At 40.4% G+C, this 27,428-nt stretch overlaps 2 long non-coding RNA genes across 2 annotated transcripts in view; one reads left to right on the forward strand and one right to left on the reverse strand.

Moving 5' to 3' along the window:
- LOC140642126 (uncharacterized) overlaps positions 1–27,428 on the reverse strand; it is a 34,255-nt gene that overhangs the window by 5,542 nt on the left and 1,285 nt on the right. Inside the window, exons 2-3 of the long non-coding RNA XR_012038679.1 lie at positions 27,167–27,325; positions 19,599–19,717 (exon numbers count right to left, since the gene is read on the reverse strand). This is a non-coding gene — a long non-coding RNA (uncharacterized lncRNA). The remainder of the gene's footprint in view (positions 1–19,598; positions 19,718–27,166; positions 27,326–27,428) is intronic.
- LOC140642127 (uncharacterized) overlaps positions 1–27,428 on the forward strand; it is a 57,229-nt gene that overhangs the window by 1,153 nt on the left and 28,648 nt on the right. Inside the window, exon 2 of the long non-coding RNA XR_012038680.1 lies at positions 20,638–20,871. This is a non-coding gene — a long non-coding RNA (uncharacterized lncRNA). The remainder of the gene's footprint in view (positions 1–20,637; positions 20,872–27,428) is intronic.

Raw genomic sequence — 27,428 nt, forward strand, 5'->3', positions numbered from 1 at the left:
TTATGTTAGTTTCCGGTGTACAGTAATTTAACACTTCTAGACAGAGCTCATTTCTAAGTTGGGAGTTGCCTGGGTCATACTAAGGTTGTATAAAAATTCTAAATTCTATTCAACTGAAAATATCTTTTTAAAAATTTGAAATATTACCAATCTGTTTCTAAACCTTGCCATATACATTTCTCTTTTCAAATATGATTTATTCCCTGCTTTCTTGCAATTTTAAAATTCCTGCCTATTAGGATTATTTTTACAAGATAATAGTGGCCAAAGTAGCCAATGAAGATTGTTTACTGGGTGGGAAAATTGGCGTTTGCTCAAAGAAGGGCATGTCGTTTGCAAAAATTCAGAAATCAAGCAACTAAAGACAGCTTCTTGACTAAGAACTATAAACTCAAGTTACTTTTATTCTCTCAAAAGATCATTCTTGTTCTATGCAAGTACATGTGACAGCTATTTCCGATGTCTGGAAATGCAGAATTAGTTGCTTTGTCCTTTTTATCATCAACTGCATTTTGAATCAAAGTAGACTTTTTAGGCTAAAATAAAGTGGAATGTCATGGCAAATAATCTCATATTTTATTCAAAAGCAAGATCCCATCCCACCCCAGTTACCCTGATGATGCTTTCATCATGAACACACCCTGCTTTCAGCAAGTTCTTCCTTTTGTCTATTTTGGTGAATTTTAAAAATTAATTTCTTGTCTCAGTTCTCCTCTAATTGCTTCAACTGTGAAAAAAAATTCGCTTATCAGATTGCACTGAACTAGCAGCAGCAGGATCACCTGTTAGAACAGTACATTCTCTGGCCCCATCCCAGATCTAGTGACTCAGAACCCCTGGGAGTGGGGCCCAACAATCTAGTTGAATAAACCCACCAGGGGTTTCTCATAAAAGCCATTTGAGGGGCACCTGGGTGACAGTCGGTTAAGTGTCTGGCTCTTGGTTTCAGCTCAGGTCATGCATGATCTCAGGGTCACGCATCGAGTCCCTAGTCAGGCTCTCCACCCAGTGGGGAGTCTGCTTGAGATTGTCTGCCCTGCCCTCTGCTCGTGCATGCTCTCTCTCTCTCTAAAATAAATAAATGAATATTTTTTAAAAATTGAGAAACTCTGACATGGGTAAATGTGTGCTATTTACTTAATGGACAGGCAGACATGGACGTGCAGGGAACATATCAAATAAGAAAATAGAGCAGTAAAAAAAAAAAAAAAGAAAGAAAAGAAAAAAAGAAAATAGAGCAGTACCTGGGTGGCTCAGTCAGTTAAGCATCCGACCCTTGGTTTTTGGCTCAGGTTGTGATCTCAGGGTCATGAGATCAAGCCCCACTTTGGGCTCTGAGCTCAGCATGGAATCTACTGGAGATTATCTCACTCTCCCTCTGCTCTGCCCTCTGCTCTTTTTCTCTCAAAATTAAAAAAAAAAAAAAAGGAAAGTAAGAGTTGGCATAAAAGCTCTGAACTAGATTTATTCAGATGCCTATGAACTGTCCTTTTCTGTTTGATTTCTATAGGCTTATGTTAGTGTAAAACCCTACGTACATTTGCTGGGGGCAGATATATGAATTCTTCAGCACATGGGAAGCTGTAGAGAAAGAAGTAGGATTGACCACTGTCCCCGTCATCTCCCAGGCTGGAGTACCCAACAGGCAGTCTGTTTATGCACATGTCTCTGTCTTGTGCCAAGCAGAGGCAGAAAAAAAAGTAAGATATGAATATATTTATATAGGTAAGCACATTTATAAAAATATAAATTTTAGAGAAATAAATATATATATATAACATATTTTTTGAAATCTATATTTTGGTAATGTTTTTTGAAAAGTCCTTATTAGAAAAAAATAAAACATTTTTGGCCTTCCTGGTACTTGCTGTATGGTTTTGGGTTGTTTCTGGTTTAACTGCTGGGATTGGGCAGGAGATACAATCTTTCAATGCCTGAGGACTCACAGGGTTTTAATGGGACTTAGAATTCTCCACTTGTGTATCTCCCAGACACCTCAAATTCAATATATCACAAATAAGATTCATTATCTTCCCCTGACTCTGCTTCTCCTTCTTCTGAGACTACAGTGTCAGCTAATGACACCAGGATACACCTACCCTGTCTAGACATCTGGGAGGTTCCTCTATTCCTTCCCTCTCATCCTCCCCTATCAGTGTGTCAATCAGTTTGTTGATCCTGTCTTCCAAGTACCTCCTGAGTCTGTCTCCCCCTGACTATTCCACAACGACTAATTTTGCTCAGGTCTTCATTATTTCATACCCAGACTCCCACAGCAGATTCCTGCTGGTGCGTGTGAGGTGCTGTCTTCCACATGGCAGCCAAAAGGAGCTTTCGAAACCCAGGCCCTAGCGATGTTGCCTGGCACTTCTAAACTCTTCAGTTGGCCATTTGTTTAGACTCCTCACCATGAGCCTTCATGATGTGATCCTGATTACCTTTCTACTCACAGGTCAGTCTTGTGTGCATTCCAACAACCCTTTGCTTCAGCCTTACTTGTCATTTCTAGAATCTGATGGTCCTCACCCCACCTGGACAGGTTGTATTCTTTGGCCTGAAATGCTCCAAGCCCTTCTTCCTGCCCTGCCCACCCACATCCAGTGGTTAGCTCCTATTTTTTCATGTTCCTACATCACTTTAGTGGTTAAGAGCTTCCTTCTCTATACTCCCAAAGCTCCTGTACATAACTCTATCCCTGGTTATAGAATATCGCATTGTGTTCAAATTATCTGATTCCTGGGGTGCCTTGGTGGCTAAGCTGACTGTTGATTTTGGCTCAGGTCATGGTCTCAGGGTTGTGGGATCCAGCCCTGTGTCAGGCTTTGCTCTCAGAGGGGAGTCTGCTCAAGGATGCTCTCCCTCTGCTCCCATCCCCTCTGTGCACTCTCTCTCTCTCAAAATAAATAAACCAATCTTTTAAAAAAATTATCTGACTCTTGCAATGTAAGATAACTGAAAAAAGGGGGCTGTTTCTTTTTCCTCTTTACATCTATGTTATTTACCATACATTATATATATTAAAGGTTGAATACATGAATGAATAAATAATTATGGTAAAGAAGGAATGACAAGAAGAAGTGTCTCATTTAAAGGCCATATCACAGGGATTTTAGTAGTATTTTCCAGAATAAAAGAGGATAGAGCTGAAAGGTTCTTAAACCTAGGTTGGTGTCCATAGCATCCTAATTTTGATGTCCAGAAGTTACCAGATTTAATATAAATGTCCTCATTATACAAGTCAGGTGATTCATACATTGAAAAGCATTATGTTTAATACCTCTAGAAAACAAAACTGTGTTCTAAATTTGCATATGAAAGTATTTCAAATGCCCCTATACTTCATGTCTTTGATCTTTCTATTAAAGCATTAATAAATATGTAGGAAATGTCTGTTACTAGTTTTTTTCTATTTGAAATTCAGAATCAGTTTTCATTAATACGGTGGTTTTTCATGGATACCATACATCAATGTTTTCTATCTGAAAATAACTATCTTATCTCACCAATTTGTTCTTTCCCAGTAAATTTTTGTTTCCAGTGTTTTGCTTTTGTTCTTGAAAACGATCAATAGAAAAATATTTTCAGAAGTTACCAAAGGTGGCAAAGCATGACAGTTAAAACTTAGCTTTTTAAAAAACTACCTGGTTAGCTCAGTCGGGTGTTTGTCTTCAGCTTAGGTCATGATCTCGGGGTCCTGGGATTGAGCCCTATGTCGGGCTCCCTGCTCATTGGAGAATCTGCTTCTCTACCTTCTTCTCCCTCCGCCCCTCCCCCCTGTTCGTGCTCTTTTTCTCTCTCAAATAAATAAATAATAAATAATAAATAAAATCTTTAAAAAATAGGACTAATTTGGGTTGTTCTTTAATGTAGTAGGATGAGAAATGTGAAGAAGCTTACTAGCAATTACTGCTTATATGTGTCAGAGCACATACAATACTGTGACTGACAATGAGGCTCATCAGCATTAGGTATTGGAACTTTGTAGAATAATTCAGAATTTTTTAAATCTTTGAGATATTCTAGAATAACATATTTAAAGTGCCTACCATGTACCTAGCACATAGTAGGCATTTAATAAATGGTGGCTATAATTTTGAGTGAGAACTCCATGTGTGAAAGTCAATTAAGACCTTGTTTCTAGCCTCTGGATACTTCACAAACAACAAAAAGAGTAGATAAGACAAATATCAATTATGCAATCAAAGATAACACTCATTCCTCATTTTTCTGCTGAAGAGAGTTCCACAGGAATGCAAAAATATCACTACTATTTTTCCACAGGGAAATGACAGATGACTTTTAAATCCTCTGTTGATATTCTCACTGCTTTTCTTGTGTGTATGTGTGTGTGTGTGTGTGTGTGTGTTTTAATCTGAATGCATCATAGCAGGAGCTGGACATTAAAAATGTGAAAGTTAAGAAGTTCATTTACTATGTCCCAGATCCACATTTCCATCCAGTAATGAGTACTACCTTTTCTTTTTGCCCCTGTCGCAGCTACCCAGAGAAGCCTTTTCAACAAATTAGTTAATTCCTACCATCTTTCTCCTTCATCTCACTCCACGAAAGGTGTGTTCTAGAAAGGGAGTTCAGAGAGGGGTAGCCTTGCTGCTCTAAGTCTGAAGCAATGAATGAAGTGGACCAAGATTCTCTCTTGAGGCTTCAGTGTTACTCCACTTGTTTAGTTGAAAGATTCTAACTCCGTACTTGAACTAGATTCATAGAAAAGTAAAAAATTCATTCCAAAGGCATGTACAACTGATTTGGGGTTATACATACCTAGAGGTCCCTGATTTTCATCTCTTAGTACAGAGTACATTTAATTGGGAATCAAAACATTTGTTGTTAGCCTTTTTTTTTTTTTTTAAATATTCTCATCATTAGTGAAAGATCAGTACCTGGCAAATATGAAAGACCAAGGATATTATTCACCAAAACAATTCTCTGGTGGGAAAAAATCAGAGCAAATATTAACTCAAAGACTTGAGTCGTTATTTTTAAGTCATCATTCTCATTATACGTGGTATGGAAAGATGAAGGGCTTTTGAAAAAATGAACACATTTTTTTGCCACCATTTACTGTTTTTTTAAAATAAACACCTGAGTACTGAATTTTAAAAGGGCCCCTTTAGGGGCACCCAGGTGGCTCAGTCAGTTAAGCTTCTGCCTTCAGCTCAGGTCATGATCCCGGGGTCCTGGGATTGAGCCCCAAGTGGGGCTCCTGCCCAGTGGGAGTATGCTTCTCCCTCTCCCTCTGTTCCTCTCCCTCTGACCTTACCCCCTCCCCCACCCCGCTCCTGTGCTTGCTCTCTCTCTCAAATAGTCTTTTTTAAAACCTCCTTTTTCTGTAATTTGAAGGAATTCTTTTGTCTAGTGTCCTGTAATGTTCATTGCTTTTCCTTTTACAAATTCTTTAAAATTTTCCATTTATCAAGCAAGACTGATTGTTTTTCCATGATTTTAGTAAAAAAAATGAATGAGATTTTCTTTTATTTTTTGAATTGTGTTCTGATTATCCTCTGTGTTAGAAAAGATCACCATTCTAAGATTGTTCTCTCCTACTCCAATGCTTCCTGGAGTGATTTTGTTCATTCTTTGTCTTGAGGGATAGTGTTGGGTTTTCCTTTCCTCTGTTTTCTACTAATCCCATCTCTGTCCTACCTCTTTCTTAGCAAAAGCATCTTTCTTTGGGAACACATATCTGCTTCTTTGTTTTAGCTTGGGGTCCCTAAGGAAGACTCCACTGCTTTGTCAGCTGCCCAAATCCAAGGCCAGATTACAGGATGGTGGCCGAGCACAGAAGCAGCAGTTAACTCTTCAGGGCCATATTCAAGGAAAGAGCATGAACCATGATAGCCCAACAACGACTCTGTGGGGTAGACCCATTTTTCTACAGAAACAAAACAAAGGCAATTCTGGCTCCGGTCTGCCACTTTGTTAGAATTTTAAAAAGTGCTATGTGTGACCAAGGGAGATAGTATCACCCTCTTAAATAACCATGGTGTTCTTTTGAATTGGGTCCACAAACATTTGCATAATGTCAGAACACTCTGTAGAGGAGTTACTGGCATGTGTCGTCTGTCAATAATGAGGAACAAAAATATAATTCTGATTGTTGTAAAACATTTGGCTATCTTAAATTACAAAGAACAGTGATTACAGCACCCTGGTTTATTTCACTGAAGTTTACTGTCAATGACTAGATTAAACTAAATATGTATTAATGTTTTGGCCAAGTAGACAGTATGTCTGTTTTTCTTTCAGGGAAAGATTTTTGGGTCACATAGAAAATAATAATAAAATCTTAACGTCAGGTACAGTTGAGAACAAACAAATCCTATCTTTGCTTTGGAGAATGCCAGAAACAAATGTGCCATAGATAAGCAAGTTTGTCCTCTATGCTTTCCCCCTAATCGTACCCACTTCTATCCCCAGGGACCATCCCCAAACCCTGCATTTGGAGACCAGTCTTTCCCAAGCTCTTGCCCTCTCCTGCTTCCTTGTTTATTCAGACCTTTGTCTCAACTCTTCCTTCCTCTTCTCCGAGCCCAGTCATCTGAGTCTTGCACCCTGATGACGAACTGGGTCACCAAATCTCTGCTATTCTGAGCAGGACAGAAAATTATGAGCCACATTCTCAGAGCTGAAAATATGTATCTGGTATGTGGGACAACCATATCCCCCAGGTCATGATCAAAATGCAACCTTATTTTTGTTTCTCACAGCCCTTTAAAACTGGGGATAGAAGGGAGATAATTTTCCCCAATCTTTATTAAGACAAATTATTACAAACTTGGAACAAAAGGCAAGAGGGTGGTTATCTGCTCTCTCTCTATCACACCTGAGTGTTGTCTCACAGGCTCAGACAAGGATTACTTCCTTTTCTAGGGGAGCATGCCGTTGTTCCCTATTGTTGATTAGGGCCCATACTTTGCGATAACACTTGTTCACTTTTAGATTTTTGCTCAGTAGAGATACAAATGATTTCCATCTGATAGGAAAAACAGATTCAAAGATTATGATTTTTATTGCCCTGTAGGAGTTTAGCCATTTTAGTTTCTAATCTCTCAGTCTTCTAATATCCTATCCTCACTCACTTCCTATAAATATTGTTTCTCAAATGCTCATTGACCCAGCATTAATATCCTTCTAACTCTCTCACCAATGAGTTAAATAAATCTTGACACGTGTTTATTCCGTGCTTATATGAGAGACATTCAAAACCAAGTTAGAAAATAATCTCATTCAGGGACACCTGGGTGGCTCAGCGGTTGAGCGTCTGCCTTCGGCTCAGGTTGTGATCCCGGGGTCCTGGGATCAAGTCCCACATCGGGTTCCCTGTGAGGAGTCTGCTTCTCCCTCTGCCTGTGTCTCTGCCTCTCTCTGTGTGTCTCTCATGAATAAATAAATAAGATCTTAAAAAAAGAAAGAAAATAATATTCTAATTTCCTGTTATATTTACCTTGAAATTTACTGGAAATAAGCAAATATAGAGGCAGGGATTTTACTTTGCAGGAAGAGAGTCTCTCCCATGTCAGGAGAAACCTTGTAATTGAAACACATCCAACAGGCAATTACTTCTTCAGTCCATGAGTAAAGTTGGCTTTGCAATAAATGCAGAAGCTTTATGAATGTGGCCCTTTCCCAGCAGAGGCATACATTTTTCCTTCACACATGTGGTAGCTATATGTGTAGATATGTGTACTTATCACAGGCTTGGGATGGTACATGCGTCTATCTCCTCAACTTTCCTTTTTTAAAAAAAAAAAAAAAAAGATTGTATTCATTTATTATAAGAGACACAGAGAGAGAGGGAGACACAGGCAGAGGGAGAAGCAGGCCCTGCAGGGAGCCCGACGTGGGACTCGATCCCAGAAACCTGGGATCATGCCCTGGGCCAAAGGCAGGCACTAAACCACTGAGGCACCCAGGTGTCCCAGCTCCTTAGCTTTCCTTTGATATTTATTAACTCAACATCAGGCATTGTGCTGGGTGCTGGAATGTACAATGGTGAACGAAACAAGCGTGCCCCAACTCTTCAGAAGCTATAGGAAACTGTGTGTCAGCTTTATCACATTCTCATTTCCCTCTCCTCCTCCCTTACCTTTGACTTAGAGAACTCTTATGTGACTGAATAGGTTTTCACAAGCTTCTGACTTTTTCCTCAATACGCCCTGGTCTCTCATCTTGTGCTTTTTGGGGAGTTGTGACTCCCCTACAGTAGACTAACCGTGGAAATGATTAATCTCTGTACTACTTCCTTCACCTCTTTGGGATTATATTGGAGAAACAATCTTTTTTGGAAAACCTTGGTTTGAAGACCAACACTTCTTTTTATTATTATCTTTATGACCTGGGCAACTTACTTAATTTCTTTGAAACTTGGTTTCTTTAAGCACATTTAGGACTAATAAAGTCCAGCTAATATTGTTGTATTAACTGAGATGATGTCTTCACAGCGCTGACAGGAAGGGGAAGTAGGTTTCCTTAATTGGACTTCCCTAGGACCTTACTCTCTCTTCATTCTCTTTTTGAGGCACCTTTCCCAATTTGGGCACAGGGCTGAGGTTTATTATCAATACAGATTTTTCTCTGATGTTCCTAAAGCAAGGTGTACAAAAGTCATCCTTTGTAGTTACCATTTGGAGCATGAGATGACTCATCCTGGTTTCATACAATTAGATTATGGCTATGCTCTTTACTCACATTCCCAATGACTACTTAAGTAACTGTGCCACCTCACAGAAATGAGCCAGACTGCTGTGCTTTTTCTTCCTTTCTCCCACTAGACCTCTTCCGGTGATTATTGTTTTATTTTTTTTTTCATTTATTTATTTATGATAGAGAGAGAGGGGGAGGGCAGAGACACAGGAGGAGGGAGAAGCAGGCTCCATGCCGGGAGCCTGATGTGGGACTCGATCCCGGGGCTCCAGGGTCGCACCCTGGGCCAAAGGCAGGCGCCAAACCGCTGAGCCACCCAGGGATCCCCTGATTATTGTTTTAGAATGCTTATGAAGACTCACAGGTCTTTAGAGATCACTAAGAAATTTCTTGGAATGGAACAAATAATATAGTTAGCTGTTAATCACAAAGTTAGCCCAGGATTTGTTCAATAAGCACCACACATGTGACAATTTGTGACCAATCATTGACTAAGTGGTGTTTCTGAAGGGGAAATAGAAAGTACTATGGCCTTCATGAGGCATCATGACACTTGATTGTATCAGTACCTCCTGGTTTCAACTCCAAAGCATCATTAGACTCATAGATGTTAACTTCCACTGCACCCCTAGATTAACATCAAATTGGTCTAGTTTTCTGCCTATCTCTCATTTCTTCTTCTCCACCCAATTCATCAAGAGTCATTGAACCCTTCATAAGGGGAACAATTAGACTTATATAATCCCCACAGGACCACAAGAGATCAATGCCCTTGGATACTACTACCACTGGTCATTAAAACTATAGTTATAACTGCTCTCACTGGACCTTGGCAGAATGAGATTCCTCATAAAAAGGTAAATGGACAACTGTTAAAGGTATTAGAGATCATCTAGGGTCAACCTGATGTTTGATTTTTCTGGTTAATTCTTTTAAATTATTTAAACCTTTAAAAAATGAATGTGTAAGAATCATCTTTAATAAAAGCAATTAATATGGCTAATCTGGTTAAAGTCAGGGTAAGGGATGTAGAGCCCTACTTAGCCAGGCCTTCCTCACCTGGGTCATTTCTGAAGACTCTATGCACTGCACACGTCACAGTCTAAAAAGCACTAATCTAGGTCAACCCCTAGATTTTGCAGAGGAGAAAGGTGAGGTCCAGAGATACGAAAAACTTAATTAAGATTGCATAGTAATTAGTGGTGGATTTTATTCAGACTTTATTCAAGGTTTTCTGTTTTTTGTTTTTTTTATCATTGTTTATACCATCCTGCCACTTTGTGTGTGCTTTAAGATTGTTTATTCATGAGTGACACAGAAAGAGCAGCAGAGACACAGGCAGAGGCTCCTTGTGGGAGCCTGACACAGGGCTCAAATCCAGGACCCTGAGATCATGACCTGAGCTAAAGGCAGATGATCAACCACTGAGCCATCCAGGTGCCCTCATTCTGCCACTTTGTTTGATGACTAAATAGTACTAGTAAGCCAGCACAAAGGTGAGGCAGTAAGGTGCTCAGGGTGCAAAATTTAAGGGGACGCTCTCTCTCAGGTCTGTGCAAGAGCTGATTCTGTACTTGCAATGGCTTGAGAGTGAGTCCTTCCTTAAATTTTGTGCCTCAGTTGTTTTGTTTGCCTTTCTAATCCCAATTCTGCCTCTGCTTATATTTAATATAATAAACATAAGTATTTCTATATACAAACATTCCATGTGAACCTTCTACCTATTGTTTCTTGCCCTCTTTTTCTTCCCCACTAGACTGTGAATCTTGGAGAACAAGGGCATTGCCTTTCATCCTTATATTCCCAGGGTTCGCTTTGGTATATAGGAAATAGAGTACTGGATATGTAAATAGAATGGACAGATGGGTAGATTAAATTTATTTTTTATGTAGCCTTTCTTGACACCTTAAATCCACTCTGACCTCTCCATCCTCAACTCCTAACACATTACCTGTCTAACTTAATTCACGTTTAATCGTGTATACTGACATAATTTGACTATGTAACTCTCGTGTTTAATTTTCTAAATTTGGGACATCTGGGTGGCTTGGGGCATGATCCTGGCATCCCAGGATCGAGTTCCACATTAGGCTCCCTGCATGGAGCTTCCTTCTTCCTCTGCTTGTGTCTCTGCCTCTCTTTCTCTCTCTGTCTCTCATGAATAAATAAATAAAATATTTTTTAAAATCTTTCTAAATTTAACTATAGCCAATTAAAACTCAGCTAGTTAAGAGCAAAAGTCAGTTCATATTCTTTTGATAAAGATTTATTTATTTATTTGAGAGAGAGAGTAGGGAAGAGAGCAGAGAGAGAGAGAGAATCTCAAGCAGGCTCCATGCTGAGTGCAGAGCCTGACTCAGGTCTCAATCTCACGACCCTGAGATCATGATCTGAGCTGAAACCAAGAGTTGGAGGCTTAGTTGACTGAGCCACCCAGGTGCCCAAAGCCAATTAATATTTAAAATTACCTTATCAGCTAATAGAACATTCTGCACATTTGATGCATGTAGCAAATGGTTGTTCAATGTATGAATGAAAAATAAAGGAATGAATCAATTTTTGTTCAGCATTTTCTCAGCTGAAAACAGGGTTCACAAAATTTGCTCTTTATAAGTCCTAACTTGCTTACTAATCAGTTAAGTGACCCTGCACAAATCATCTCACCATTTTGGCCTTGTTTTCTTCAGATGTAAAATGAGGAAGCGGCTTGGGTGATTCTGAAAATATCTCCAGCTCTAAAATCCTGCGAATCTATGATTTCTAGAAATCTGCCATACAAGGTTAGGAGGCCAGGTATACATTTTGCTGCTGTGAATCCACATGTCATTCTGACAGTGATTGCCTAGTTGATGGCTCGATTTTTCACTGTTTAGAGAGCCTTGAAATTATGAACAGATTGTGTGTCAAAAATTAATTTGTAATATACTATGTATATTATGATTAGACTACTTTTTGTGGTCTAGCCTGGAAATTAAATATCCAGTGTATAGAACTAATACTACTTTAAGTATACATATTTATCTGTAGCCTTATTTCTATGGGAAAGAATATTATAATCTTTTTTTTTAATGATAATCTAATTAAGAACTTTAAGAACAAATCTCCCCAGATTAGTGAGTGGAGAAGAAGGAGAATGGAAAGGGATGCAATGTTCCCATGACCTTAACCACAGTACTTGAAAAAAGATCAAACAATGTACCTTCAAATTTCTATCTTGATTCAGAGTCATTAGCTTAGAGCAAGGTCAAAGTGAGTATTTTATTATTTCAAGAAGGTAAATCTTTTAAAATGGCCAATTATAACAGTATGTTCTCATGTAGCTATTTTTAGTATTTTTTCTTCTGTAAAATAAATGCAAGATTGAAAATAACTCATGAGAAATTCATTAGAATGGGGCTCCTGGGTGGGTCAGTAGGTTGAGTGTCCAACCTTGATTTCAGCTCAGGTGATGATCTCAGGATTATGATCCAAGGGTCATGAGATTGAACCTTGTGCCTGGTTCTGCACTGGGCATGGAGCCTGTGTAAGATTCTCTCCCCATCCCTCTGCCCTTCCCCTGCTACCTGCACATGTGCATGCATATAAGCTCTCTCTCTCTCTCTCTCAAAAAACAAACAAAAAACCAAAAAAAAATTCTTTAGAGAAATATGAGCAAACTCTTTTCTCATCTGCTTTTCCCATGATGTATTTAATTCAAGTTCCCTGTTAAAAAGCCACGGAAATTTCCTATGTAAATGATATCTATGTTTGGTGACTAAATTAATTATGTGATGAAATTGTTAATTTCTTTTAAAGATTTTATTTATTTATTCATGAGAGACAGACAGAGAGAGAGAGAGAGAGGCAGAGACATAGGCAGAGGGAGAAGTAGGCTTCATGCAGGAAGCCTGATGTGGGACTCGATCCCGGGTCTCCAGGATCACGGCCTGGGCCGAAGGCAGGCACTAAACCACTGAGCCACCCAGGGATCCCCTGAAATTGTTAATTTCTTAAGGAAAAGCATGGTTTCTTGAGGTAGTATTTGGTGGTTAATGATAAGCCCCATGCCATCATGGAATTCATTTGCTCAGAATTATGGTTTAGGCATTTCAGGTCATGGCAATGAACTAACCTTGAACATACATTGCAATTTCTCCCCAGTTCCACATTTATCCAGGTCCTGGTTCACTTGATGAATTATCACAGTGTAAAAAAGCATGCAACACTCTTTTGTTAGATCTGCCAACCTTATTATTTCACATGGCTGTCATTCCTGGTCTCTTAGATGCTGGTTCTTTCCATCTAGTTCCTATTTATCATGGTTGGCAAGTTAATCTTTCCTGAAAACAATTTCTTTATTAGTCTTTGTTTTTCTCTTTAAAGATTTTATCTATTTATTCATGAAAGACAGAGAGAGAGGCAGAGACATAGGCAGAGAGAGAGACATCCCCTGTGGGGAGCCTGATGTGGGACTCGATTCTAGGACCCCGTGGCCCATGACCTGAGCCAAACAAAGGCAGACGCTCAACCACTGAGCCACCCGGGTGCCCCATTAGTCTTTAGTTTTATCTACTGCTTTTAAATCAAATCTGAAGCTTTCAGGCATGATTTCAAGTCCTCTCTACCTCCACCATCTGGCTTTTCCATGTCTGTTCAACATCATTTATCCCACCTTGCTGTCCCCTGGCCTCAATCCGCAGTAGACAGTATCCTGTCTTTGTACTGGAACTTCATGAGAAATAGGTGAGACCCTGGGCCACGTCCTCCAATGCCTGACCTGCTTTGCCCTTTCTCTCAACATCTAGATTGCCTAAGCACTTCTCTCAGGGTACTGTGCAATAATAGATGTGATAACAATATTATTACGGAGTACTTTCTATGTCAGGCACTAACTTATTTTATATATCTCATCTCTGCTAAAACAATTACATGACTAGGTCGATATGGGTATTATTATCTCCATTTTATAGACAAGAAAATCAAGGCTCAAAGAATGAAGAGTCTTGCATAGTCATACAGCCAACAAATGCCAGAGCCAGGTGTTGGAAGAGGTCATTGAGAGGACATGGAATATAGGTACTGCTCTCCTTAGCCTGAGAGCATTTCAAAATGCTCAGTGAGAGAAAATGCTCATTTCAAAAATGCACAGTGAGAGAGTAATGTGTTGTGGAGACCATCTGGATTATCTACAAAACTGAACCCACTTAAGGCCCTATATAAACTCTTAAGATTTGGTAGGTAGGTACGGAGGCCTACTTGTCTTGTGGCCGCCCAAGACAAGTGTCATATGTAAGTTCCTTTGTTAAACCTGCCACCTGCTAACCTGGAGTGGTCTACCTCTTTCTTTTGTCTCTCGTTGCCTTCATTGTATGGGAGCAAGTTTCATATTTCACCTGGGAAGCTCCTGAGGTTTCAAACCAACACCAGAATTCAACCAGTTGATAGGACTCCAAAGCCTTTGATCTTAACCATTATACCTTGCTGGTTCCCACAGAGACTGTGCACTGTGAGGAATGCAAGGATGTAAAAGACCCAGTGTCTGTGCCACAAAGTTAACTCGAGTCTGGTAGATAGACACACAAATCACTATCCTATGAGGCATTGTGTGAAAAGTACTGGAAAAATCAGCCTAAGTTGGAGTAGCTGTTCGAAGGTAGGGGAAGGCTTTCCAAAGCTATGATAATTATCTTTGAAAGATAGGTAGCATTTTAATGTATATCTGAACCTTTCAAATTTACATGTAATTTTATTCTGTCATGCATTGCTTATTTTTTTAAATTTTTATTGTTCTTCAGCTAACAAAGTTTTTTTAAAGAAACGTTTATGTCTTACGCACCTGTATTTCCCAATATCACTCAGTATAGTGTAACATACACAATAAATGATAAACAATTTGTGATTAATCATCTAAGGATAAGATTTATTCATGAAAACTATTAGGTCAGGTTTTCTCACATTTCATTTTACTAAACACCATTCTCTCTTACATGTTTTTACAGCAGCCTGTATTTTACCTTCATTACATTCATCAACTTTCAAATATTCATTTCATGTGCGTCTTCTCTACTAGACTGTAAATCCCACGTAAATTCAGGTACTGTGTGTGTCCTGGATGGCACTGAATCCCAGGTGCTTGCAATGTGTGCACATGGTAGGTGCTCAATAAATTTTGGTTGAATGAATAAAATAGGTGTCTCAAGGTACTCTTTCCAAGAGGGCTTCTTTGGTCTAGTGAGTTTAGGAAAAGTTGTATATTATGCCATCCACTGGGATATTCACAGTTACATATCAGCGAATGCAATCGCCAAAAAGCTTGCAGTAAAGAAATCTGCTTAAAGTTGACTGTATAATTTCTTAAATCGACTGAAGAACCACTTCTCCCCCTTTTTCCCTGAGAAACATCTGTTAATATCCTGTGAAATCACTATTGAGCAGACACTCTTAGGAAAGCCATTTTGGGGGGGGGGGAATCTGGATCCAGCATTTGTCATACAATGTTGTTATCGACTATAGATTCCAAGAAATGTACTCTTTTCTTGATCCTTTCCCAGCCAGAGGGACTGGGAATTCTAAAATGTGGAAACCAGGATGATGCTAACCTAAGGTAGCTTCAGTATCTAACAAAGGTAGGTGTTCCATGCTTTTATTCCCCAGCATGTGAGAACTGAATGCTTTTATTCAAAATAGCCTGCCTGATTGAGAAGGGTTATTTTACTCGTCTGTCTCCAATATTTAGCCACGAGCTTCACATTTTTCTGTAAGGACTGTGGGAGAACTAACTTCACAGGGTTCACAGAGTAATAACAATAAGGGTAAAAGTTGAAAGCTATGTTTTTGAAGACAGGTTAAATGAATTAAAATGATTTTACTTCAACATAATCAGAAATTATAGACTATGTAGGAAGATGATAAATATGAAAAGTACAGAGGAGGGAAAGTAGAGTGTATGGGCATAAAGAAAGGTAGGCTGTGATCTTAAATAGATTGGTCATGGTGGACCTCACTGAGAAGGTGATATATGAGCAAAGATTTGAAGCCCTTGAGAGAGTTTATTTGGGTAAAGAACATGTTGGCCAGAAGGAATAATTAAAGTCTCTACATCAAGAATGTGTTTGTTGAGTAAAAAGGTCAATGTGGCTGGCCACTGGGGCATGGAGGACGGATCCTATAGAGCCTTTTGACCATGATAAGGACTCTGGTTTTCACTTGGGATAAAATTGGCAGCCACTCGAGAATTTTGAGCAGAGGGCTATTATGTCTGACGTTTTAAAAGGATCACTCTGGCTTAGGAAGATGGGAGTAGAAGCAGGCTAATGAGTTAGGGGGTGAACTCTGGTGTGAGATCACCAAAAAATGATTCCAGGTATGTTTCCTGGTTACTCAGTACCTATCCTTTTTTTTTTTTTTTTACTCAGTACCTATCTTGAACACTAGTTTCCATTACCATGTTTCCATGCCTTAAACCTGAGCTTATTAGTGACTATATTCCTGCCACCCAACACCTTCTTTTCTTAGCGCCTCCTGCTCCTGGAACCTGTTGCCCAACTTTCTTAATCTCCCTGAGCACCGAAACATCTATAATTGGCTTGCTTTTTCCCCAGGCCTTGGACTCAGTTTGGGCTTCTGCCCAAAGCTTTCCTTTTCCCATTATCAAACCCTCATATTCCAGAGCTTTTTACTATTTGTCCTCTTAGACTAACTTTAGGTTAATTGACTTGACCACTTAAAATTTAAAACCATGTGATTCTCCATGAGGAGAAGGGGAGCATGCTACAGGGACATCTGTGCTGACAAAGACATTCAAGAGGCCTCCATATCTTTCTCAGTCGTGGTGGGAGAGAAAGGCGTGGTAACAGCAATCAGCTGGGAGGTCTCCAGGCAGGACAGAGTCTGATCTATTGGCCAGTGGCACTTGGGCTCAGGGAAATCTTCCCCAGGTTTTACCTTCTTCAATCTGAGCAACCTCACATCATCTTACATCTTTCCTTGCAGCTTCAAGTAAACGTACAAGGAGTCAATGGTATTACCTTAGCAATTAGATTGAAATTCCTCTGACGGTAAAAACTCCATATTAGGGAATAGTTTGTTTTTTTTTTTTTAAGGAAATCAGATTGTTTTTTTAAGATTTTTACTTATCCATTCATGAGTGACACACACACACACACACACACACACACACACACACACACACACACACACAGATGCAGAGAGAGAAGCGGGCTCCATGCAGGGAACCCGACATGGGACTCAGTCCCAGGTCTCCAGGATCAGGCCCTGGGCTGAAGGTGGCATTAAACCACTGAGCCACCAGAGCTGCCTGGGAACATGTTTTGATATATGGTTAGGGTATAAGATGAGTTTGCCGATGGCTGGGGTGTCAACTGTCCCCCGGGTCTCAGAGGAAGGTGAAGCTGCCTAGCACAATGGAGAAAAAATGAAGCTCATGGTTCAGTAGCCGAGAAGAAGAAAGGGCACAGTGGAGATGAACAGAGATGGAAAAAAGAGAGGGAAGATTAAGCCATCGATTTGGAGGAAGGCACTTTAGGGCACAGTGTGACCCTCTCCATACATTATCTCCACAATTTATAATCACTGCCGAAATCTCACCCCCAGAAATCTTCATTGAATGAGGGTTGCTATGCTTCATTGAATGAGGGTTAGGAGCACCTGGGTGGCTCAGTGATTGAGTGTCTGCCTTTGGCTCAGGTCGTGATCGTGGGGTCCTGGGATTGAGCCCTGCATCAAGCTTCCCGCAGGGAGCCTGCTTCTCTCTCTGCCTATGTCTCTGCCTCTCTCTGTGTGTCTCTCATGAATTGAAAAATAAAAACGAAGAGACGGTTAATTAGTTTTGGGTTAGGGTCTTCCTAGTGTAAAAGCATTGTGTCAAGGAGATAGAACCCAAGAGACACAGAAGGCAGAAGCGCGCTTTGGGCACCTTGTTGATAATAGCCCCTAAGTGACTTCAGCTCAAATGTGATCAACAGGGTGAATGAATAAGCAAGTTATGGTAAAGCTGTGAGCTAGACTACTACTCAGCAATAAACAATGAATTACTGAGTTACTGATACATGAAACAACATGAATCAATCTAACAATGTTTATGCAAATGAAATAAGCCTGGAGGAAAAGAGTGCATTTTTTTATTTTTTTAAAGATTTTATTCATGAGAGAGAGAGAGGCAGGCAGAGAGAGAAGCCGGCTCCAGGCCAGGAACCGGACGTGGGACTCAATCCCGGGTCTCCAGGATCACACCCTGGGCCAAAGGCAGGCACCCAACCACTGAGCCACCCAGGGATCCCCTGAAAAGAGTGCATTTTTGCACAATTCTTATTTCCTAAAACTTTAGGGAATTCAAACTCATCTATAGTGACAGAAAACAAAGCAATTGGGGTACCTGGATGGCTCAGTGGTTGAGCATCTATCTTTGGCTCAGGTTGTGATCCTGGGATTCTGGGATCAAGTCCCCCATTAGGCTCCCTGCAGGGAGCCTGCTTCTCCCTCTGCCTGTGTCTCTGCCCCTCTCTCTGTGTCTTTCATGAGTAAATAAATAAAATATTTTAAAAAGAAAGAAAGAAAAAAAAAAACAGAACAATGGTTGCCGAGAACCAGGGAAGTACAGAGGAATTACAAAGGGACAGGACAAAAATTTCTTGGTGGTGAAATACATGTTCAGTGTCTCAGTTCTGGAGATGGTTTCACAGGTATAAAACCTGTGTCAAAATTTTCAGGGGTGCCTGGGTGGCTCAGCAGTTGGGCGTCTGCCTTTGGCCCAGGGCATGATCCTGGAGTCCCGGGATCAAGTCCCGTGTCTGGCTCCCTGGAACCTGCTTCTCCCTCTGCCTCTGTCTCTGCTTCTCCTCTGGGTCTCTCATGATTAAATAAATAAATAAAATATGAAAAAAATTTCAAATTGTGCACTTTAAATATATGCAGTTTATTGAATGACAATTATACCTCAAAAAGGTAGTTAAAAGAATTTTAAACTCCTTTAAGACATAAACCATGACTCTTCTTTAATAGTTCTCTGAAATGCCTGGTAAAATGCCACACACCTTCTGGGGAATAAGTAAAGATTTACTGCTAAATATTTGGACTCCATAATAGTTCAGCAGTTTCCCTATGACCATGAGGGCTAGGCATTTTCCTGATGTCTAGAGTAGTTCAATTAACATTGACTAACAGTTTTTAAGCTCCTTGTATCAAATCAAAATACGAGATGCATTTTTTTTTTAAGTTTTAAAGTCCAGTTAACACAGTGTAATATTAGTTTCAGGTGTACAATTTAGTGATTCAATACCTACATACAACACCTGGTGTTCATCACAAGTGCCCTCCTTAATCCCCATCACCTATTTCCCCCATGCCCCCAACCTGCCTCCCCTCTGGTGACCATCAGTGTGTTTTGTATAGTTAACCTTTCTTGGTTTGCCCCTCTTTCTCCCTTTGCTCATTTGTTTTGCTTCTTAAATTCCACAAAGGAGTGAGATCATATGGCATTTATCTTTCTCTATTGTATTTAGCATAATACTCTCTAGCTCTACCCATGTTGTTGCAAATGGAAAGATTTCATTCTTTTCATGGCTGAGTAATATTCCAGTGTGTGTGTGTATACACATTATAAATATACACTATATATATACACACACACTATATACACACACACACTCTATGTTTATACACACTACATCTTCTTTATCCATTCATCAATCAATGGACACTTGGGCTGCTTCCAAAAATTTGGCTATTGTAGAAAATGCTGCAATTAAATACCAGGGTGCCAGTATCCCTCTGAAGTAGTATTTTTATATTCTTTGGGTAAATAGTAGTGCGATTGCTAGATCCTAGGGTACTTCTACTTTTAACCTTTTGAGGAACCTCCACACTGTTTTCCACAGTGGCTGCACCAGCGTGCATTCCCCACCAAAAGTGCAAGACGGTTCCCCTTTCTCCATCCTCACCTGTTGATTCTTGTGTTGTGAATTTTAGCCACTCTGACGAGTTGAGGTGATGAGATGAGCTTTCGATGAGTTTATCATCATCAGGCTGATTTTAACATATCCACGGACACAGGTTCTTCCTATTTAACAACAAAATGCAGTAAACTGCATTAAAATGAAGTAATTCAGGAAAAAATGTAGTCAGACTAGTTTTGCATCACACAACTTAAAGATTTGACTGACTTTTCTTTTCCCAGGAATTGTAATACTGTGTGATATTCGGGAAAGATTTCCACCTGCTTCTTGTCAATAATAACAAAAGTACTTACCATTTATTAAGAACAGATCATACCTCCTGCACCAGGCACTTTACATAATTACCTTATTTAATCCGATAACAGCATTGTGGGAAAAAATTAGCTAAGTAAGCATGCCACTTAAATAGATGAGAAAGTAAGACTCCGAGAAATTAAAGATTATACCAAGGTCATGCAAGCAAAGTGGTAGATGTAATATTCGACTACAAATCTGATTTCAAAGCAGATTTTACCTTTGTAGCCCGCGGTCGCCAAAACTGTCCTTGCAGGAATGTCCTAGACCTAATAATAATACTGCCAACTACTGTTAAATCGAAATGCAAATTCTCTGTGTTTTTAAGGGAGAACAAAGAAAATTAAAAACAATACTGTGTTTCTTCACGATAAAGCTAGAAGCTACTAAACCCCCCCTGCTCCCCCCCATAGCCCTATAATTAAACCTTTTAGCGTTAAATGACACTTCCGTCCTTCAGTCATGTTCTTGTAGAAGCATCTATTCTTAACTCTCTTCAATATACATTTTATATCCAGGTTACTAAATAAAGTACATTATACCACTGAAGCTTTTTCCGGTTCTTATCTAAGGTTCCAGTAGGTTTGGATAGTCTCATTGTGACCTAGAAGTTTCCCCTCCAAGCAGATTTGAGGCATCTGGTCTAATTATATGGGAAGCTCCTCTAAGGTGGCATTTCTCCAATATTTGCATTCCTTGATGTCTGTCCACTCTTTCTCTTTTTTAAAAGTCACCCCAAAGATACAGATGCAGTGAAACGCCAGGACACCTGCACCCCGATGTTTATAGCTGCAATGTCCACAATAGCCACACTGTGGAAGGAGCCTCGGTGTCCATCGACAGATGATGGATAAAGAAGCTGTGGTCTATGTATACAATGGAATGTTCCTCAGCCATCAGAAGAGATGAATACCCACCATTTGATTCGACGTGGATGGAACTGGAGGGGATTATGCTGAGTGAAGTAAGTCCATCGGAGAAGGACAAACATTATATGGTGTCATTCATTCGGGGAATATAAAAAATAGTGAAAGGGAATAAAGGGGAAAGGAGAAAAAATGAGTGGGAAATATCAGAAAGGGAGACAGAACATGAGATACTCCTAACTCTGGGAAATGAACAAGGAGTAGTGGAAGGGGAGGTGGGCAGGGGGTTGGGGAGACTGGGTGACCGGCACTGAGGGGGGCACTTGGCGGGATGAGCACTGGGTGATATGCTACATGTCGGCAAATTGAACTCCAATAAAAAATAAAAATAAAGTTCCCCATGGTGACTTTCAGTTTTCTTAACCACATCAAAAACCAACCAACCAATCAACCCAAGTTGCCACAGAGGGAATAGTAGAGGAGCTGCCCAGAGCTCCTAATAACGGGTTCCCTTGTTATTGCAGCAGATCTTAAAGGCTGAAAGTGAAGGATAAAAATGGGGTGAGAGCCTAGCAGACCCAGGCCTAAAATGCTAATGTGTTGACATATTTGTCTTTGATCTTTCAATTTTAAAATCCATAATGACACCGTAGTTGAATGCTGTAACTACCTGAGCACCCTTACTGATGCAACCCACCACTTCCCTCTACAGAATTAACAGCTGTGCTTGGATTGACCAGCCCTCGTTCCAGCCTTGTTTTCCCCACTCACCACACCTGGGTGTGTTCATCAACAGATGATGGTGATTTGGGTGGTTTGGGTGTTTACCGTAATGGAAGGCATACTGTGTAACTCGCTCCCCCCCAATTGTTTTGAAGATTCACCTACACGTAGTCACGTGCCTGTATTTAGTTCTACCTACTAAATAGCTTCTTGCCATTACATGCATATACCTTAGATTTTTAATACATCTTCCGTTTATAGGTTGTAAAGTCAAGTTCAATACTTCGCCGTTGAAAAGAAAGCTTCGGTAAACTTCCTTGTGCACGTTCCCTTAGGCATATATGTTAGAGTTCCTCTAGTTTATAGAGAATAATCTACCTAGAGATGGGAATCATGGTTGGCAAAATGTGTGTCTTCACTGAACACCTTTTCCCCCAGCTTTCCCCCTGAGATGTACTGAACGTATAAGGTGGTGTCAGTTTAAGGTGTCCCACGTGAGGATTTGCTACACTTGGCTATCACAGAGGGATTACCCTGTGCTGGCGGGTCATCGGGAGGACGTGACCCCGCTTGACCTTGGAGTTGGGCGCAGGGGATAGGCCGTTCCTTGGAAGGTACCTTCCGGCCCACCTGGAGCAGCTTGCAAGAAGGAAGCCTGGAGAGGCCAACGCGTTGTTGGGACTACCTGCATGGACATGGGCTGGGCCCTGTTCAGGCCTCTGCATCAATGTCTCAGATGCTGGGGAGCAGTGGGGAGATCTACTCATCTCTGTGGCCCAAGACAAGTTGTGTGTGTAAGTTCCCTTGCTTGGTACACCTGCCACCTGCCAGTCTGGTCCCTCTTTGCCCTGCGTGCTTGGGGCCAGTTTCAGATTTCACCCAGGAGGCTCCTGAGGATTCAGTCTGACACACTAGGCCATTGGCTAACGCTTCCTTCCCTCACGTCCCATAATTACTGTTTTTTTTTTTTTTTTTTTTTTGTGGTGGGAGCATTTAAGATTGCTTTTCTTTTCTTTTTTTTAAAGATTGTATTTATTTATTCATGAGAGACACAGAGGAAGAGGCAGAGACAGGCAGGGAGCCCGACGTGGGACTCGATCCTGGAACTCCAGGATCAGACCTTGGGCTGAAAGTGGTGCCAAACCGCTGAGCCACCCGGGCTGCCCTAAGATTTATTTTCTTACTCACTTTTGATTGAGTGGGAAAAGATGTAGAATTCGTACACAGTGGAATATTATTCAACTATGAGAGAGAAGGAAACCCAGGCAGTTGTAGCAACATAGGTGGATCTTGAGGGAGTTTGGCTTAGTGGAACATCAGAGAGAGACAAAAATCTTATGATACCGCTTATATGTGGAATCTAGAAAAGTCGAAAAGTTGAGCTCATAGAAACAGGGTTGAATGGTGATGACCAGAGGCCACGGAAGGGGGAAGGGGAGAGATGTTGGTCAAAAAAAAGGTCTAGACGTCCAGTTAGAAGACGAGTAAGTTCTGGGGATCTAATGCATAGCATTGTGATTATAGTTAACAATTATATACTTGAAAGTTTCTGAGTAAATCTCAAGTGTCCACTCTTCACCCACAGGGGGTACACTTCTTCTCTAGACCAACTCCACTGGATTGCCATCCATACGATGATAGCTTTCTGGAAAGGCCTGCTGTAACCAATGAGAATTTGTCCACTCCCTGGCTTTAAGTGGGAAAAGCTTGCCTGCCTGCTGGGCTGAGTGCTTCCAGATGTTCCTTGTTACCACTTGTCATATTAAATATTTATTCATTTATTTATTTTTGTCTTATTACTTAGAAGCCCTTCCCTTATAGTTATTTCTTGGCCCTCACTGTCTAAGATCCCAGGGTGCCTGAGGTTTTAAGCTATGTGCTTAGGACAAAATGCTGCCTTGTGAGGATTTAAAACATTTTTTTCCCAACTGCTTCATGTCTTTGAAGGGAATTATAACTTGAAATGTCCAGAACACTATCCTATTCAATAATTTTCAGGTAATTATCTTATTTGGCTCTCCCAGCCTCCTGTGTCCCCAAGGCATGGCAGTTTAATGCTAGTGAGAGGACACAGAATGGAAGAAAACTGGCAGAGGGGGGAGTGTTTGATTGGGGGGTAATTAATGTCGCAATCAACTCAGGTTTCTGATGTGGCTTCTAGTCTGAAAGTGTAATTTGGAAAATGTCTGGCGTGAGAGTACTTGACTTCTAAAATTATACCTAATGTAGACTAAACACCAATAAACCTATCAGAGGGGATTTGGTTTCTTAAAGTAGGCACAACCTTAGATAAACAAACTGATTGTGATTCTTTTAGTTCTGTATTCAAGTCACTTTTAGGTCCCTTAGTTGCATTATAATTATTTATTGAAACCCATCTGAACAGCCATATATGAACATTTAGGTCTTCCTCAGGGGCCTCCCAAGCTAAATGCTGTTGGTTAATGGCCTGGTATTATCAAACAATGGATTGGTCTGCATCTCAAAAAAAAAGTCTCTGAAGTTTAGATGAATCATGAAAACCTTGAAAAGTGATTATTGTTTATACCAGCTCTAAGCCAAAGTTAGAATCATTTGTTTCTTAAGTACCTAATATATTTCATGGTAAAGCTTTTAGGTTATATACTTTGGAGTATTAATATATGGAAAACTCTTGGTTTATTGATTAATGATTAGATTATTACTTAAATCGAAGGCTGCTTGCCTTCACAAAGGACAGACTCCATTACTGGCTGTATCTATACTTTCAACGTGTGCAATAAACTGTGCCACAAAGGAAGTTTTGGTCAGCAGATCACTATCAAGTAATTCAAGCCTCAAATTTTCCTAACTTTGTCTTAGCATCTTCTAATCGGCAAGCCAGAGCAGTGTGCTGGGACCTTGCTTGCTACTCAAAGTGTGGTCTGGTTGACCAGCAACTCTGGCATCACCTGGGAGCTTGTACAGGCCACTCCAGACCTGCTGAATCAGAATCTGTATTTTATACAAGATCCCTTGGTGACTTGTATGCACTTTCGAGTCTGAGAGCTATTGTGTCCGTCAGCGAATTGTTAGGGCTGTGAGAACATAGAGGTCTCTCTCCTTCCGCAGGAGAGCACAGGGCCCAGGGGTTTACGACATTGACTCAGTTACTAGGAGGCATGTAGCTAGTGCACATCTACAGTCAGGTCAGGTCAGGTCCTGTTCCTTGTGCTGCTGACAACATTAGTTGTCTGCCCAGAAGATCATTCCCCTCCCCCTGTGAGAGTCTCAGCACTGCCTCCTTTGAGGAGATGCCATCTGTATTGCCAGTCAAAGGAGATTTCATCTCACTTTCCACCCTGCCCCCACCCCCAGGGATGGGACTTAAGATGGGTCATCAGCTGCCGTCACTACAGCATGCAAACTTCAGTGGACTCGCACAGGGATGCAGGGTGCTTGGTGTAGAATCATCTCGAGGCTGTGCTGCAGAGAAAGACCTAGGAGCTCCCTCCTGCACCAGCCCCAGGAGATGAGTCGGTTATTATGGTAGAGTCACTTAGCGCTTCCTTCTGTCCCATTCCTTAGGCAGAATCAATGTGCATTCCTTTTTTTATTCCAAATATGTACTCTTTTCAGAATTTCCAGGCATAAACCATTGTGTGGGTTTTTTTAACTTACACATATTGGATCATCCCACAGACACTAGTCTGCATCTTGTTTGTTCACTTAGTATAGGCCATATTCCTCATTGAGAGCCTTTGGGTCATCTGAATTTGAGTTCAGAATCTTTTGGATTTTAGAGTAGTGGTGTGGTATGCACACCGAGTATCACGTAGCTGGTGTGATCGGAGGCAATACTTCATAACAAACACGTTAAATTGTGTTTTGCACTGGAAGGTCTGAATATTCTATTCATGCTGTATGAGATCAATTAAGTCTTACCTATTTTCATGTCAGGACAGGTAAATATTTGCTGTCAAGTGAGTTTACGATTGGTTTGGTTTTGCCACTGAAGTTAAAAAACAAAAACAAACTTAGTTTCTAGAATGTTTTGGATTTTGGAATTGTGGATAAGAAATTGTAGAGCATGATCTATCTATATTGTAGAGATGTGCTTTCCGAGTCAGTCCTTATGCATAGATCTTTTTCACATCTGCTGAACTATAACCATTGGACACACACCAAGAATTTAACTATTCTTCTATATCTTTTTAAAAGACTTTATTTATTCATTTATTTGAGAGAGAGAGAGTGTGCACTCAATCATGCATGCATGAGTGGGCAAAGGGGGAGTGAGAGGGAGGGGAGAGGGATCCCATGTGGGGCTGGGATCTCATGACCCTGAGATCATGACTTGAGCCAAAGCCTAGAGTCAGGGATGCTTAACCGGCTGAGCCACCCACGTGCCCCAGCAGTCTTCTATTGATGAACATTTGGGATTTCCCAATTTCTGTTCTTACATATAATGTTGATCACATATAATGTGATCATCCCGTGTGTTTCTTTTAATACAATTGTACAAGTAGGAAACACCAATTTAAGTGTATGAACAGGGCCAATGTGAGGGAAAATGTTACTCATTTTCTGACTACAGCTGATTTCTCCTGTTGTTAAATGATATTTATGTTGAAATTTCTAAACCAAATGGTGGAAAATATCCCAGTACAGTGGAAGGAGGGGGAATAGCTTTGGGATTTAGGACTCATGTTCTAGATCAGGACTCACCATTCAACACGGACAACCTCAGGGTTTTTGTGCACAGTCTCTCAGTCTTACAACACAGAGAACTGTAACATATGACCTCTACCGATACTCAGTTCCTCTGTATGTAGGCACTGCTCTGAGCACCTGAGAAACAGCAGAAATCCAAAACCGACAATCCTTGCTGTGATGGAGCTTCCATTTTAAGGAGAAAGACCAAAAATAAACATAACAAAGTATAATATTTAGTGTGTTGGACAGTGATACGTGGTAAAGAGAAAATTCGTAAAGCAGGAAAAGCTACTAGTGTCTTATTCCAATGTCTATGCACATCACTCCTTCGAAGGTGCTGTTTTTATGCTTCAAAAGGGGAAATTAGGTTTTGAGTGTGAGCGAAGCAGGACGTGTGTGGGAGGGTGTGAGGTGGGGGACTGCTGTTTATCATTATCGTCCCAGTTTTACTGTTTGACACTTAAAATGATGTCCACATATTACTTTGATAAAGCATAACTATTTTTAGAAAGAAAGAGGGGAAAATATCTGAATTACTTCTTTAGGAAAATGTTTGAGAAGAATAAAGGGACAGAGCAGCCAGAGAGAGGAGAAAAGACCAGATAGGGAGTTGTGGTTCTAGAAGATGCCAAACATCAGTACAAACTATTGGGTTATGAATCATTTTCTGAGGCTCTTAAAATATGAAGACTATGAAAAGCATGCAACATTACTGCATTTCAACAAGACTCCTATGGGGCAAAGTTTCCATTTCTTAAAATTCTGACTAGATTTTGGTGGTCAAGCAATGTGAATCACTGGTATTTCTGCCTCTCAAGTAGTCAAAATAAATGGTTATTGAGCTATATGGGTGGAGGTTGGTAGAGAATACCCATGAAGAGGAGTTCTTAGCATCATTTGTAACATGAAGGCTAAGACTGTAGCAGCGCCCTTTCTCTCTGTCTCTCTCCCCACCCCCCCCACCTTCATCCTGTTGCAAGACATGTGCTTCCATACCTCCATTCTCAGTGGGAATCTGTTCCCTTCTTTTTTCTTCTTAAAGCATACTTATTTTTCAAAAATTCAGATCTAATTCCATTTTCTTGATGAAACTTCCTTTGACCAATCCAATCTTCAAATCTTTTATTTTTTTTTTTTCTTTAGTTCTCTCTATACCTGGAGAGATAAAAGTCTCTGGTCTATTTTTGGGGATAGTGAAAATGTTGGTATGTGCAGAATTGGAAAGAATTTATATGTGGAAAGCCCCCTACTGAGAAAT

This window comes from Canis lupus, chromosome 11, assembly GCF_048164855.1.
Source record: "Canis lupus baileyi chromosome 11, mCanLup2.hap1, whole genome shotgun sequence".
Taxonomy (NCBI): domain Eukaryota; kingdom Metazoa; phylum Chordata; class Mammalia; order Carnivora; family Canidae; genus Canis; species Canis lupus.